Source organism: Petaurus breviceps, unplaced genomic scaffold (assembly GCF_028583685.1).
Source record: "Petaurus breviceps papuanus isolate PSGF00001 unplaced genomic scaffold, PetGlider_PUasm1.0 90444, whole genome shotgun sequence".
Taxonomy (NCBI): Eukaryota; Metazoa; Chordata; class Mammalia; order Diprotodontia; family Petauridae; genus Petaurus; species Petaurus breviceps.
The window spans coordinates 3,783,245-3,799,508 of record NW_027187256.1 but is presented as its reverse complement, the minus strand read 5'-3'; positions in this window follow the sequence as shown (position 1 = coordinate 3,799,508).

Here is a 16,264-nt window from a genome sequence, read left to right as displayed (position 1 = left end):
TCAATGAGGCTAGATCAAAGGAATGTCAGAAAAGTTTCAATGGGATATCAGAAGGAAGGGGGGGCTGCCCTGAATAAACTGGCCCCAAAAGTCTGGTGAGGAGAAAGGTCTATCATGAAACATTCCTTAGAGGAATAAAAGTAGGTAAAGCCCTCCCCTGATCTCATAAAGGTAGCTTGTAGTCACCCTCCCCAATCAGTGTGGTTCTTCCTGCTTACTTTAACCTTATGGCCCTGATGCTTAGAAGGCTCTCAAAAGAGGACAGTTACTGGGACTCACGTTAATGTCTGGAGCTGACCATTTGTTTTTCCCAAGGTCTCACGTGGCAGCTTCGTCTCTTCATCCTTGAAGTTAACACCAACCAAGTTCAAGTGTTTAAAATTCTCATTGATATTGAGAGCAGAACAGAGATATTGACAATCAGAATAGGTTATTTCCATGTTTACCAAACTGTAGGAGAAATATAACCACAGGTTAAATGATTCCTTTGTTTCTCCAGGATTTACTTCTTTCTCCTCTTTCTGGAAAGGAGCTCACAGCCACCATTACTTCATAGCCACTATCCTCTGACATCTCTATTCTAACCTAAACACTTTAAAATCATCCCTTCCTAATCTTATCTATCTGTCCATTCCTCTTGGTCTGATCCTCATGTCTGGACTATACTGGGTCAACCACATGACACAGGAAGGGGAAGAAAATGGGAAAGAAGATGATACTGATTAGCTATCGTTAGAAACAATAATGGGGGAAGGGAGAGAGGAATTCATTTCAGCTCCTTTTTCTTCATTCAGTATCTTTGGCATATCATCACTGTAGCACTGGGCAAGGATGAACACAATAACATTTTCTTTCTTTTTTTGTTGGAAAAAAATTCTGTCTATAGTGCTGTTTTTACAACATTTTCATTTCTAAATAAAAATTCCCAACTCCCACTTCTAGAGTCATTCCTTTTAACAGAGAATTAAAAAGAAGGAACGACATTTCAGCAAAATCAAACAACCTAAAATGTAAATCTGACTTATATGCAGCACAGTCCCCACCCCACCCCCCAATGAAGGGAAGAAGGTGGAGTCTTTCATCTATTTTTGGGGGCTAATGCTTGATCATTATAATATTAAAACATTCAGTTTTGAATTTGTTTTGTTCTTTCCATTTCTGTCCTTGGAATCAATGTATATCGTTTTCCTGGTTTGTTTACTTTCCTCCACATTAGTTCATTTAATTCTTCCCATGTTTCTATATAATCTTGTAAAAAAAAAAGTTTCACTTTCCCCAATTACATTTAAAAACAATTTTAACATTGTCTTTTTTTTCAAATTTTGAGTTCCAAATTCATTCCCTCCCTTCTTCCCTTCCCCCCCCCCCTTAATAAGAGGGCAGGCAATTTGACATAGGTTAAACATGTGTATCACAGTTTCCTGGGTCTGCTAATTTAACTTCGCATCATTTCATGTAAGTTTTTTCTACTTTTTTTTTCTGAGACCATCCTGCAACTCATTTCTTATAGTACAATGGTATTCCATCACAAACATGTATTTCAACTTATTCAGCCATTCCCCAAATGATGAATAATCCCTTCAATTACCAATTATTTGCCATACTGAAAGAGCTGCTATAAATATTTTTGTTCATATTGGTACTTTTCCTTTTTATTATTTATATCTTTGGGATACAGACCTAGTACTAGTATTACTTGGTCAAAGGGTATGCATGGTTTCATAGACTTTTGACTGTAGTTCCAAATTGTTCTCCATAATGGTTCAATCAGTATAGAACTTTAGCAACAGTGCATTAGTATATTAATTTTCCCACATCCCCTTCAACATGTCAATTTCCTTTTCTGTAATATTAGCCAGTTCTATAGGTATGGAACTGTAGCTCAGACCTGTTTTAATTTACATTTCTCTAATTAATAGTAATTTAGAGCATTTTCCCATATGACTATAGATAATTTTGATTACTTCATCTGAAAACTGCCTGTTCATATCCTTTGACCAATTCAGGAATGGCTCTTATTTCTATAAATTTGATTCAGTTTCTATATATTTGAGAAATGAGGTCTTTATCGGAGGAACTTTCTGGAAAAAAATTTTTACAGTAATGATTACTATGTTTTTCCCTTCATCTTATTTCTCCCATATATACTGCTGTCTTTTTCCTTTCGCCTTCTTCATTCTATTTTTTTTTGCTTCTGACTTTTATTCCCTCAATTTACTCTCCCTCCTATCTGTTCTAACCCCCTTCTCTTATTCCCTTCCCTTACTGCTTTTCTGCATAGTAAGAAAGATTTATATACCCGAGTGTGTATGGTATTCCCTCTTTGAGCCAGTTCTAATAAGAGTGAGGTTTATACACTTCACCACCACCACCCCAAGTCTTGATCTTATCTTCTACTGTAAAATCTCTTTGTCACCTCTTTTATGTCAGATAATTTATCCCAATCAACCTTTAGCCTTTCCCCTTCTCCTACTCCATTCTTTTTTCTCATTCCATAATTTTATTTTTTTAGATAATTATCCCATCATATTCAAATCACACCTATAGGAACTGTCTAATTCTAGACAGTATACCCTTCTAATTACCCTAATATTGAGAAAGTTTTTAGGAGTTACAATGAGCATTTTCCCAAGAAGGAATATAAACATTTAAACATTATTGAATGTCTTATCATTTCTCTTTCCTGTTTATATTTTCACATTTCTCTTGTGTCTTACATTTGAAAGTCAAATCTTCTAGTCTTTTCATGAGGAATACTTGAAAGTCCTTTATCCTATTGACTATCCATATTCACCCAGTAAGACTGTACTCAGTTTTGCTGGGTAGGTGATTCTTGCTTATAATCCTAACTTTCGTGTCACTTTCATTTATCTTCCAATTTTTTTATCCAGTCTCTCTTACTTGATCTTTTTAAAAAGCAATTGGGGTTAAGTAACTTGCTCAAGGTTACATGGCCAGTTATTTTGTGTGGGTGTTAAGTATCAGCGGGCAGAACCTATCCGAGGTCTGCTGACTCCGGGGCTGCTGCTCTTACTCACCGCACCAACTGGCTGCCCCTCTTACTTGATTTTTAAAACCCTTTTTGAGTTCTTCTATGGCTTGAGGCCAATTCATATCTTTCTTTGAGGCTTTGGATTTAGCGTTTTGTTTTGGTCTTCCTGTCATAGTATTTTCTGTAGTCAGAGTCTCTTTGTGGTGTTTGCTCATTTTTCTAGCCCATTTCTTGATTTTTTTATTGTGCCAAAAATTATGCTAAAGTAGGACTCTACTTCCTGAGTGCAGGGGGCAGCATCCCAAGCTTCAAGTTGTTTTTTTTGTTTTGTTTTGTTTTTTGCCTTTTGGAGGGCAATTGGGGTCAAGGTAACTTGCCCAAGGTTACATGGCTAGTTATTTTTTTGTTGTTGTTTATTTGTTTTGTTGTTGTTGTTGTTTTTTGTGGGGGTGTTAAGTGTCTGAGGCTGGAACCGAATTTGGGACCTCCTGACTCTGGGGCCAGTGCTCTACTCACTGTGCCATCTAGCCACCCTCAAGCTTCAAGTTTTTTTGTGCAGCTGCTTCAGAGCTAATTCTGTGGATCTATAAGTTTTCAATTCTTCCAAGGTGGAATGACCTTGGGAGAGGTATATTTACTGCTCTCCTGGCCTGTGCTCTGGTCTGCAAAGAACCCCAAATAATCCTTTTCTCCATCTCCCCCATGGCCACAAGTTCTGATGTGATAGTCCTCCTCCTCACCCTAGGACTAATACCCAAGAATGCAACCCAGATTGAAATATTGGAAGTGCAACAAAGTCCTGTTCTTGGTGCCAGCAAAGCTACCCCTGTGATCTCCTTTTGACTACTTGTCTCACCCTCTTACAATTTGTCAGCTGAGAGGTCTGGAAACATCACTGCCTCTATGTAGCCTTTACAGTCATCATGTCATATACAAAATAAGTTTCCTTTATCTACATATTTGAAAAGTCTTTATTTAAAATTTTCCCTAAATAATGACTATCTACTTTTTTTAGCTGTTGCTTCCACTATTCCCCTTCTTCCTTAGTGAATCAGCAAAGAAAAAAAACCAATCCCCACCTAAGCCCTTAATACATAGCTGTATATTCTGACAAATTATAATATATTAACATCATTCAAATGATCACATTCACTATGTCCAAAAATGTTTTTCTCTTCACACATTTTAAATTAATCACTTCTCTATCAAGAGGCAAGAGACATATTTCATCTTCATTCTCTTGAACTTCTGGTTTAGTTTTCTCTATAATTTTATCATGGTATGAATTGTTCTCCTTATTTTGCTCACTTTACATTCCAACAGAGGGCTTCTCATTTATCTCTGAAACTGTCCATTTCATAATTTTATTATATTACAACAATATTCTTCTATAATCATATGGTACAATTTATTTAGTCATTTCCCAATTGGAGGACACCTGAATTTCCTATTTTAACTGCTAAAAAAAAAGATTTACTATAAATATTTTTGTACATATACATCTTTTCCCCCCATTCACTGTGATTTTTTTTGGAGTATCATCCCAGTAGTGTTATAGACCAGTTCAAAGAATATGCATATTTAGATATCCTTTTGGAATAATCCCGAATTATTTTCCTAAATGAAATGAAAAATCACAGCTCCTCCAAAGGCACACTTGTGTACCTCTTTTCCCACAGCTCCCCCAGTATTTGTCATTTTCCTCTTTTGCCATCTTTGCCAGTCTGATAGACCTGAAACGGAACCTCAACATTGCTTTAATTTTCATTTTTTTCTAATTATTACTGATTTATAACTTTTGCTCTCATTTTTCATTTTCACTTTGACTCATTTCAGTCTTTTTTTTTTTGATGTTTCTTAACTTCTTTTGAAAATTGCTTGTTCATATCCTTTGAGCACTTCCTTATTGGGAAATAGTTGTTAGTCTTGTACTTCTAAAGCATTTCCTTATATCATGGGCATAAGAATATTAGCAGAAAATGTGATGCAAATATTTCTCCACTTACCTCTTTCCCCTTAAAATTTTTACTTTATTAGGTTAGAGAAGATTTTTTATTTAATTTCAGATAATTAAAATTGTCAATTTTTCCTTGAGTGATCCCCTCTCACTTGATTAGTCATTAACTTTTCTACTATCCATAGATCTGAAAAGTAAATTCTTCCTAATTACTCTAATGTAGCATGTAAACATTTACATTGAGCATATATATCCACATGGAGCTTACCCTGGTCAATGGTGGGATGTGTTGGTCTAAACTTAATTTGTCCCATTATACTGTTACCCAGGTTCCTAGAAAGTTTTGTCAAGCAGCAAGTCCTTCTCCCAGCAAGTAGGCTCTTTGGATCATTTATTAAACACTATACTATTGAGTTTGTTTCCTTCTTTATGTAGTATACCTGATCTGTTACATTGATCTCTTTCCTCTACCTGTGTGAACTGGGGCAAATCACTTAATGTCAGTGAGCCTGACTTTTTCCTCTGTAAAATCAGAGTATTGGACTAAATTGGACTAAAAGTAAAGAACTCCAAAGTCCTTTCCAGTTTTAAATTGAAGATTCTATTATCAATTAGTTTCTTTACTGATTTTCTGGGGTTTTCTTTGTATAGTATCATGTTATCTCTAAATACAGATAATTCTCTTCTCTTTGCTAATATATGTACCTTTAATTTTGTTCTCTTTCCTTATTGTTATAATTAACATTTCTAGAACAATATTACATTATAATGATGAGAAAGGTTATATGTCCCTTTTCCCTCTCTCTTCTTCCCCACTTTTCTTTTCATTGCCTACCTTTTCCACATTTGGATTCTGGTCTATCCTTTCTTTCCTTCATACCAAATTATTTTTCATATCTCCCTCAGTTCCTTCCCTCACACTCCCCACTCCCACATAGGTAGTTAACCCAGCTATAGGAATATCTTAAACTTACCTCAGTTTTTCCACTTTACAATTCTGATGTCTTAGTGCCACACTAAGGTGTTTGAGATGTAGATGCTGACAAAAATGGCAGAACAGCTCGAGTTCTTTCAGGTTCTGATTTTTGCAGATCACATAAGAGAGATATTGCAATACAGAAGCATCGAAATAAGAAGTAAAATTGACTAGAGAAAGAAATGAGAAGAGAATTTTACTGTGTATCAGTGGTGCCTAAGCTGCCTCCCAGTATTAATGTTGTGTGCCTATTTATTTGTAAGTAAAAATGGAAATGTCCTGCCCCAAATTATAGCAGTTCTCAGAGATAGTAGAGCAGGCAGGATTAGATGCTTGGGACTCTAAAGGCCAGTACATCTCAGACAAATCCAAGTACTAGCCCACTGACAGATTCACTCAGCCTTTGGCCTACCCCCTTCCTCTTTAGCACCTTTTTATGCTTTCAGTATTACCCCAAACTCTTCAGGCTCAGTGGCACAGCTGAAACCAAAGTCTGGATCAGTCAGGACAAATGGAGAAGGAAAAAAACCTAACCTAAGGATGATGGGGAGGATCTCTAAATACCTGATATGAATAGAGACCCAGAATTTATAGTAACAGACTCAGTATTTCAGAAAAAGAGGAGGCCCAATTATACCAAGAGCCTTCACTAGGGCACAGCAATTGGAGAATTTGTAATGGGAATTCGCTGGTCGGATTAGAGGATGAACAGCAGCAATCAGAGGGTCCCATGGAGAGAATATGGCACCCCCAGCCAGTGCTAAAAGAGATTAAATTTCTAAGGCTCCTATGAATATAAATAGCCCATAACTTTCCCAACCTTAAACAAGATAAAGGCGTAAGGGGCAGAGGCCATATGGAGGAGTAGAAACAGGACTTATGCACAGCTCCTGCTTCCACCTCCTCCAATTCATTAAAAAAAAAGACTCTAAACAAACTTTGGGGTCACAGAACTCACAAAACAACAGAAAGAGGCTAACTTCCCACTCAAGACAGTCTGGCAGGCTGGCAGGAAGGGGCCAGCGCAGCCCTATGGGACTCGAGAACAGCCCTCTGTGAGCCAGAGGTTTTAGCCTCCGGGCAGTCACAACCTTCCTCCTGCTGTAAGGACTTTAGTTCACCAACACCTGTGATGGTTTCAAGGATTATCAACCCACAGATGCTAAGGAGAAAGTGAGAGGTCAGTGCAGTGTGGACTTTGGGAACCAGGAGTCTGGCAGTGTGGTCTGGCCTTTGCCCCGTGGAGGGAGAAGCAGCTCAGGCTCCATGGTCATGCAGCTGCTGCCACGTGGCTGCTTCAGAGCTCCTGGCCTGCAGATTATAGGAGGATCATGAAACCAGTATGATGAGCAATCACTCTTGCTTTAACCTGCTTGGATCTGGATTGCAATCTAGGGTGTAGGTCCTGGGGTGTGTGACCAGCTTGCCAGAGCATGTGCAGGCTTCATAAAAGGCACCCAAATAATACCTTTGGCAGCTGAGAAAACCCCAGTGATTGGGAGGAAGCTCCCCTGTCTGGTAGCAGAGTCCTTCTGTGGCAAGAAGCTCAAAAGTCAAGTAATTGAGTTGCAACATTGCTCTGCAAAACCAAGCAGAGCAATCCAACTTTATACTCCTATTTTGGGGACAAAAGGGATCAGAGCATGGAACAGGAGGAAGACAGTGAAGTCAGAACTCTTGTACCAAAAGTTTCCAAGAAAAATATGAGCTGGTTATAGGCCATAGAGGAGCTTAAGAAGGATTTTGAAAACCAAATAAGACAAAAGGAAAAATTGGGAAGAGAAATGAGAATGATACAAGAAAATTATGAAATAAGAGTCATCAACCTGATTGAAGAAAATAAAACCTTAAAAAATAGACTAACTCAAATATCAAAAGAAGCTCAAAAAGCTAATGAGGAGAATACCTTAAAAAGCCAAATTTGCCAGATGGAAAAAGAATCTCAAAAGCTCAATGAAAAGAATCATTCCTTCAAAATTAGATTGGAGCAAATGGAAGCTAATGACTATCAGAAATCAAGATACTATTAAAAAGATCCAAACAAATGAAAAAATAGAATCCACTCACCAGGAAAATAAATCCAGGAGAGATCATTTAAAAATTACTGGACTACCTGAAACCATGATAAAAAAAAAAGAACATAAAATCATCCTTCAAGAAATTCTCAAGGAAAATTGCCCTGATGTTTTCGAACCAGAGGGCAAAGTAGAGGTTGAAGGAATCCACTGATCACATCCTGAAAAAGATCCCCAAAAGAAAACTTCTAGGAATATTATAGCCAGTTTCCGGAGTTCCCAGATCAAGGAGCAAATACTACAAGCAGCCAGGAAGAAACAATTTGAATATTGTGGAAACACAATCAGGATAACACAGGATCTGGCAGTTTCTATGCTGAAGGACTGAAGGGCTTAGAATATGATATTCCAGAGGTCAAAGGAGCTGGGATTAAAAGCGAGAATCACCTACCCAGCAAAACTGAGTTATCATGTGTCAAGGGAAAATATGGTTACTCAATTTTCCATCATAAGTCTTTTGGAGTTGTCTTCAAACCTTGTATTGCTCAAAGAAGTCCAGTCTATCAAAATTAGTTGTCACACATACAATGTTTCTGTAATCATGTACAAAGTGCTCCTGGTTCCTCCATTAAATTCATATACTACAACTTATTTAGCCATTCTCCAGTTGATGGGCATCCCCTTGATTTCCAGTTCTTTGCAACCACAAATAGAGCTGCTATAAATATATTTGTACATAAGAGTCTTTTTCCTACTTCTGTGATTTCTTTGGGATACAGCCCCAGAAGTGCTATTATTGGGTCGAATGGTATGCACTTTTTTATAGCTCTTTGGGCATAGTTCCTGATTGCTCTGCAGAATGGTTGTATCAGTTCAAAACTCCACCAACAATGCATTAGTGTTTCAATTTTTCCACATCCTCTCCAGCATTTATCATTTTCCTGTTTAGTCATCTTAGCCAATCTGGCTTGTGAGATGTGGTACCTTAGAGTGGTTTTGGTTTGCATTTCTCTAATCCATAGTGACTTAAAGCATTTTTCATATGATTATAAATATCTTTAATTTCTTCCTCTGAAATTTGTCCATATCCTTTGACCATTTATCAACTGGGGAATGACTTGTATTCTTACAGATTTGACTCAATTCTCTACATATTTTAGAAATGAGGCCTTTATCAGAAACACTGGTAATAAAAATTCTTTCCCAATTTCCCACTTCCCTCTTAACCTTGGTTACATTGACTTTTTTGTACAAAACCTTTTCAATTTAATGTAATAAAAATTATCCATTTTGCATTTCATAATGCTCTCTAACTCTTGTTTGGTCATAAAGTCTTCCCTTCTCCACAAATCTGACAGGTAAACTATTCCTTGCCCTCCCAGTTTGCTTACAGAATCAGCATTTATACCTACATTATGCACCCATTTAGACTTGATTTTGGTATAAAGTGTAAGATACTGATCTATACCCTGTTTTTTCCATACTATTTCCAGTTTTCCCAGCAGTTTTTGCCAAATAGTGAGTTGTTATTCCAGAAGCTGGGGTCTTTGGGTTTATCAAACAGTAGATTACTATAGTCATTCAGTGCTGTGTCTTGTGTCCTTAATCTATTACACTGATCCACTACTCTATTCCTCAGCCAGTACCAAGTAGTTTTGATGACTGCTCCTTTATAATAAATATGCCTTTTTCAGAGCAGTATATGGCACTGACACAAAAAATGACAATATATTAGGGCATAAAACCTCACAATCAAGTGCAAAAAGGTAGAAATTGTAGATGCCTCATTTTTCAGAGTACGTTGTAATAAAAAATTTCATGTAATAAAGGGCATGGAAAGATAGACTAAAATTAATTGGTACTAAATAATCCAATCCTAATGAATGAGTCAAATAACATATAGAAATAATCAATATTCTCATCCAAGAGAATTTCAATAATTAGACAACATACCTAAACTTGTGGGATGAAACCCAAGCAGGTCTTAGTGGAAGTTTTATATCTCTAAATGCTTGAATGAATAAAATAGAGAAAAAGGAGATAAATGAAGTGGGCATACAACTAAAAAAGTTAGAAAAATAATACATTCAAAATCCCCAATTAAGAACCAAGTTAGAAATTAGAAATTATGAAAAACAAATTGAAAGTAAGGAAATTATTGATTTAACAAATAAAAGTAAGACTGGTTTTATGGAAATATTGAAAAGGATAAAATTTTGGTTAATTTGCTTAAAAAGAAAGAATATAAACAAATTACCAAAATCGAAAATAAAAAGGGTGAATTCACCACCAATGAAGAGGAAATTTAAACAATAATTGGGAGATGATTTGCCCAACTTTATGCCAATAAATCTGACAATCTATGTCAAATGGATAAATATTTATAAAAATACAAATTGCCCATACTAACAGAAGAGAAAATAAAATATTAAATAAGCCTATTACATAAAAAGAAATTGAACAAGAAATTAAGGAGCTACCTAAGGAAAAATCTTAAGGGCCAGATGAATTTACAAGTGAATTCTACTAAACATTTAAAAAACAATTACTTCCAATGTTATATAAACTATTGGAAAAAACAGACAAAGAAAGAGTTGTGCCAAATTCATTTTATGAGACAAATGTGGTGCTGATACCTAAACCAGGAAGAACCAAATCAGAGAAAGGCCAATTTCCTTAATGAATAAAGATAACAAAAAATTAAATCAAATATTAGCAAAGAGATTATGGCAATTTATCTTAAGGATAATTAGCTATGACCTGGTGGGATTTATACCAGGAATGCAGAACTGCTTCAATATTAGGAAAACTATCAGCCTAATTCACCTTATCAGTAACAAAGTTGGGAAAAACTCATATGATTATCTCAGTAGGTGCAGAAAAAGCTTTTGACCAAATATAACACCCATTAGTATTAAAAAAAATACCACTAGAGAGCATAAGAATAAATGGAGTTTTCCTTAATATGAAATATAGCATCTGTCTAATATTATCAGCAAGGATTATATGTAATGGGGATAAGCTGGAAGCATTTCCAGTAAGGTCAGGGTTGAAACAAGGAAGTTCTTTATCACCACTATTATTAGTATACTAGAAATGTTAGTTTAGCAATAAGAGAAATAAAAGAAATTGAAGGCTTTATAATAGGCAATAAAGAAACAAAGCTATCACTCTTTGCAGATGATATGATGGTGTACTTATGGAATCCTACAGACTCAATTAAGAAACTATTTGAAATAATTAACAACTTCAGCAAAGTCGGAGGATAAAAAAGAAATCATCAGCATTTCTATATAATTACTAAAAAGTTCAACAGCAAGAGATAGAAAGAGAAATTCCATTTAAAATAACCATAGACAATATAAAATATTTGGGAGTCTACCTGCCAACTCAAACCCAAGAACTATATGAACACAATTACAAAACACTTTTCACACAAATAAAGTCAATCTAAATAACTGGAAAAATATCAGTTGCTCATGGGTAGTCTGAACTAATATAAGGAAAATGATAATTCTACCTAAATTGATCTACTTAGTCAGTGTCATACCAATAAAACAAACAAAAGAAAATGCTTTAGAGAGCTAGAAAAATAATAACAAAATTCATCTGGAAGAATAAAAGTTCCAGAATATACAGGGGATTCATTAATTTCTAAAAGGTATTCAAGGGAATGTGGCCTAGCAGTAGCATATCTAAAACTGTATTATAAATGGGCAAGCCTCAAAATTACTTGGTACTGACTAAGAAATAGAGTGGTGGATCAGTGGAAGAGGGTAGGTAAACAAGACACAGTAGTCAATGACTATAGAAATCTACAATTTGATAAACCCAAAGACCCCTACTCTTGGGATAAAACACACTATTTGACAAAACAACAACAACAATAACCTACCAGGAAAACTGGAAAATATTATGATAGAAACTGGGCATAGACCAATATCTTATATCATCTATCAAGATAAGGTCAAAATAGTACACAATTTAGACATAAAGGGGGATACTATAAGAAAATTAGGAGAGTGAGAAACACTTTACCTGTCAAATCTATTGAGAATGGAAGAATTTATGATAAAGCAAGAGATAGAGAACACTATGAAATGCAAAATGGATAATTTTGATTTTGCACCAACAAAGTCAATAGAACCAGGATTAAAAGGGAGCAGAAAGCTGGGAAACAAATTTTACTTCCAGTGTATATGAAAAAAATTCTAATAAATAGAGAACTGAGTCAAATTTATAAGAATACAAACCATTCCCCAATTGACAAAAGGTTCAACAATATGAATAGGGTGTTTTCAGATGAAGAAATTATAACTACCTATTGTCATATTAAAAAAAAAAGTTTCAAATCCTTACTGCTTAGAGAAATGTGAATTGAAACAATTCTGAGGTACCAAAAAACCCTATGACAAAACAGGAAAATGATCAATGTTGAAGAAGATATGGGAAAACTGGAACACTAATGCATGCTTGGTGGAGTTGTGAACTGATATAATAATTCTGGAGGGCAATTTGGAACTATGCCCAAAGGTCTATAAAACTGTGCATACCATTAGAATAATATTCAATACCACTTCTAGGTCTTTATTCCAAAGATATCATAAAAAAAGGAGAAATGAACCAAATGTATAAAAGTATTCATAGCAGTTCTTTTTGTGGTGGTCAAGAATTAGAAATGGAGGGGATGCCCATCAATTGAAGAATGGCTGAAAAAGTTGTGGTATATTAATGCAATGGAATACTATTGTTCCATAAGTAATGATGAGCAGGCAGACTTCAGAAAAACCTGCAAAGACTAACATTAACTGATGCTGAGTGAAGTGAGCAGAACCAAGAAAACATTGTACATAGTAACAGCAAAACTGTGTGATGACCTGCTTTAATAGACTTAGCTCTTCTCAGAAATTCAATGATTAAGATAATTCCACAAGACTCATGATGGAAAATGCTATCAACATCCAGAGCAAAAAAATATTAAGTCTAAAAGCAGACTGAAGCAGACTATTTTATCTCTTTTTTCTCATGGTTTTTCCCTTTTGTTCTGATTCCTTTTTCACAACATGACTAATGTAGTAAAATATTTAATATGATTGTACATGTATAACCTATCAGATTGCATGGCAGAGAGGAAAGGAGAGGTGTATGGGGGGGGGATTTAAAATTCAAAATCTTATAAAACGGAATGTTTAAAACTAAAAGTTAATTACATGAAAAATGTTATTTGAAAAATCCAGATGTTTTGTATAGATTGCACAAAGCACAAGTTGTTGCTGGCAGAGCAGAAACAATTTGGAAAGCACTGCAATAGGAATCAGAAAGATTCATCTTCCTCAGTTCAAAATAGGCCTCAGATACTGACTAGCTGTGGGACCTTGGGCAAGTCACTTGACCTTGTCTGCCTCAATTCCTCAGCTTTAAGATGAACAGGAGAAAGACATATCAAACTTCTCTAGTATCTTTGCCAAGAAAACCCAAAATGAGTTCACAAAGAGTCACACATTACTAAAAAACAACTGAAAAAAGTGACTTCTTTTAAATCTGCCCCTTAGCCTGGTCTTTGTTGTATAATCAGCACTCATTTAAAAAAAGAAAAAGACTTCCACCCTTGCCCCTCACTCTCTATAAACTCCAAGGAATTCTCTTAAAGGGGAGTCTAATCATTGTCTTCCTGGGATATTTTCCTTGTGCTGAGATAAAAGACCTGCTCAAAGCCCAACCCATTTCATTTCATCTCCTTTCTCCACTCACTGGTCCCTTCTTTTCTCCTTTCTTCAACCGCAGATGAAATCTCCTCCATTAGCTCCATTCTTCCTTATCCACCATCTCTCCTATTCTTCAATCCCTTCCTCAACCTACTGACACTTCCTGAATATCCTCTTGCCTGTAGCAAACTCTCTTCACAGCTTAGACACTCCTCTTCTCCAATATCAGGAAGTTTTTATCTTGATTGATCAGAAAAAGCACAGAAGTGACCTTCTTTCCATATATCAGTCCTATTACATGACTGTAACTCAATGGATTTTCTTACTCTAAAATTCAAAGGTACCCATCAATCAATAAGCATTTATCAAATATCTATCACATACCAAGAATGGAGGCTGCTTGGAGACAGTACTGGCTTCTAGAAAATAACAGATAAGGATGAACTCCAATGAGATTGTGTTCTGCCCCCAGACTTCCTCTTACTCAATAGAATATGTAAGGCTCCTTTATTCACCAGATCTCCAGAAAAAAACATGGGGAGGGAGGCAGTCTACTTAGATAGAGGCAGTCTCAAGGCATTAAACCAAGGAGTAAACTAAAAATCAAGACACCAACAAGGGAGCTCACTTCTGTGGAATGTTTGGGTACCAGAATTGAGTTTGCCAGACAGCACCCTAACCCTTCTACTCCCTTCTTGATACTGAACAGGATAGCTATAAATCTTTCCCAGGCCTTTCCTCTCTCCTCCTTGGGCATAGTTTAGGGCATGTTTTTTTTCTTTTTAAATCACTGCCCTCTCCTTCCTATCCCTCTTCTCTAGGGAGATTTAACCATTCACACCTTATCATGACAATTAGGTTGATTTTTAGCCAGAGGTGAAATGATGTTCTTCCCCCTTTCTCAAGCCCTCATGGATATACTTCAACTGGTTTACTGAATTTCTATGAGATGAAAGTTATCAGTACATTCACAATAGTTTGGAGCCCTCAGTCAGGAAAATTCTTATCGTTTCAACAAAGGTTTGACTTTCTGCCTTAATTTAAATTTCTTCCATTTTTAGCCAATCCCTGGTCCTGTTTTGTTTGAGGCCTATTTCTTACCCAACTTCCTCTGTACCTCCATATGTTACACATGTATATTAATAATCAGTAATAATGGTAATTAGTTTCTTATAGTTTGATTGTTTTTTTTTTCCCCCTCAAACTTAAAGAGAACAGGGCTTAGCTAAAAATGTACAGGAATCTAAATTAGGGCAGAGCATAAGAGTGGGTCTGGAAGTATAACTCACTCATTTAGGAGTTTAAACTTACCTGCTATTTCCTACAGAAGGGGATATGGGAGAAGCCAATGCCAGGAGTCAAAGAAAATATCACAACTTAAATCCCCTCCTTCCATGGAGAAGATAAGCAAGACCATTAAGAAGGGAGCAGAAATAACTAAGTATTTTATAACCAATTTTATAGTCTACAGTGACACTCAAGGATGTTATAAGTAGGTATGTATTACTGTACTGAAGCCTGGGTTCTACTTCTCTGTAAATGGTCAGTATTGGAGAGGACACACTGACGTCCAGCTACTTCTGTCTCAGGGGAGTTGACTCTTACTAACATAATTTTATCTCTTTATTTATTTTTGGTATTGTTGTTGTTGTGATATTGCCATTGTGTCTGAACTTTTGCTGAGAAAATATTTCTGCCTGCCTGTGGCCATCAGTTCCTACCATATTAGGCTCCAACAATCAAGGACTAGATTTCCTACTCTCTGCTGTCCCAAAAATGATCTCGAACTGTCCATCTAATGCCAAGCTCCTATTGCTGCATTAAATCTTGGAGTACAATTCAGTGTTCCCCAACATCACAATGAGAAATGGGGACATGCTCCTGCCTTTTTACTGTCTTATTACTTATACTCTCTTTACTGATCACTAAGATTTTCTCAACCCTCAAAGATCCAAAGAGATAAATTTCTGCCCTTTCTGGAACTCAAAAGTGAGACATTACTGATCATGAGATTCTGAAAGGCACCAGAGGACTATGATTTTGACTGTGCTTACTGAACAAAAGGACCTGGAAGAACTAGGGCAGGAATTGATACAAGATCCCCTATGGGAAAGAAAAACATGTAGCAAAAAAATCTGTTGCATAAGGAAATGTTTGGGTACTGAGAGTAGGAATAAACCAGAGGACAGTATTGGGGAGTGAATTTCAGTTGAGGCCCTGAGGAGTTGGAAGGGATTGTACTGGGAGTAGAAAGGCAGGGAGACACAATGAAGGGTGAAAAAGTAAATCAGTAATAGAAGAGAAAAGGTGCACTAGAAAGGCAGGGCTGGAGATTTGCCTTTGACACTCTCAGGGGAGGTGCAGGGGAAAGAAGGCTAGGAGTCAGAGGATCTCTTCCATCCAGTGACTCCCTTCTCCTCTGGCTCCCTACCCACTGCGCCACCTAAAGGCTGCATTAGGAGCCCAGCTGTCTTAGGCAGCCAGAAAGAGAGCTGGAGGGCTGAAGAGGAGCGAAAGTGGAACCAGGCCACTCACCAAGGTGCCCTGGAGACACAGCCCCCAACAGGGGGAAGATGTGGCAGAAAGTAAGTGCTAGATCTACCAGTGATTCCTCCAGAA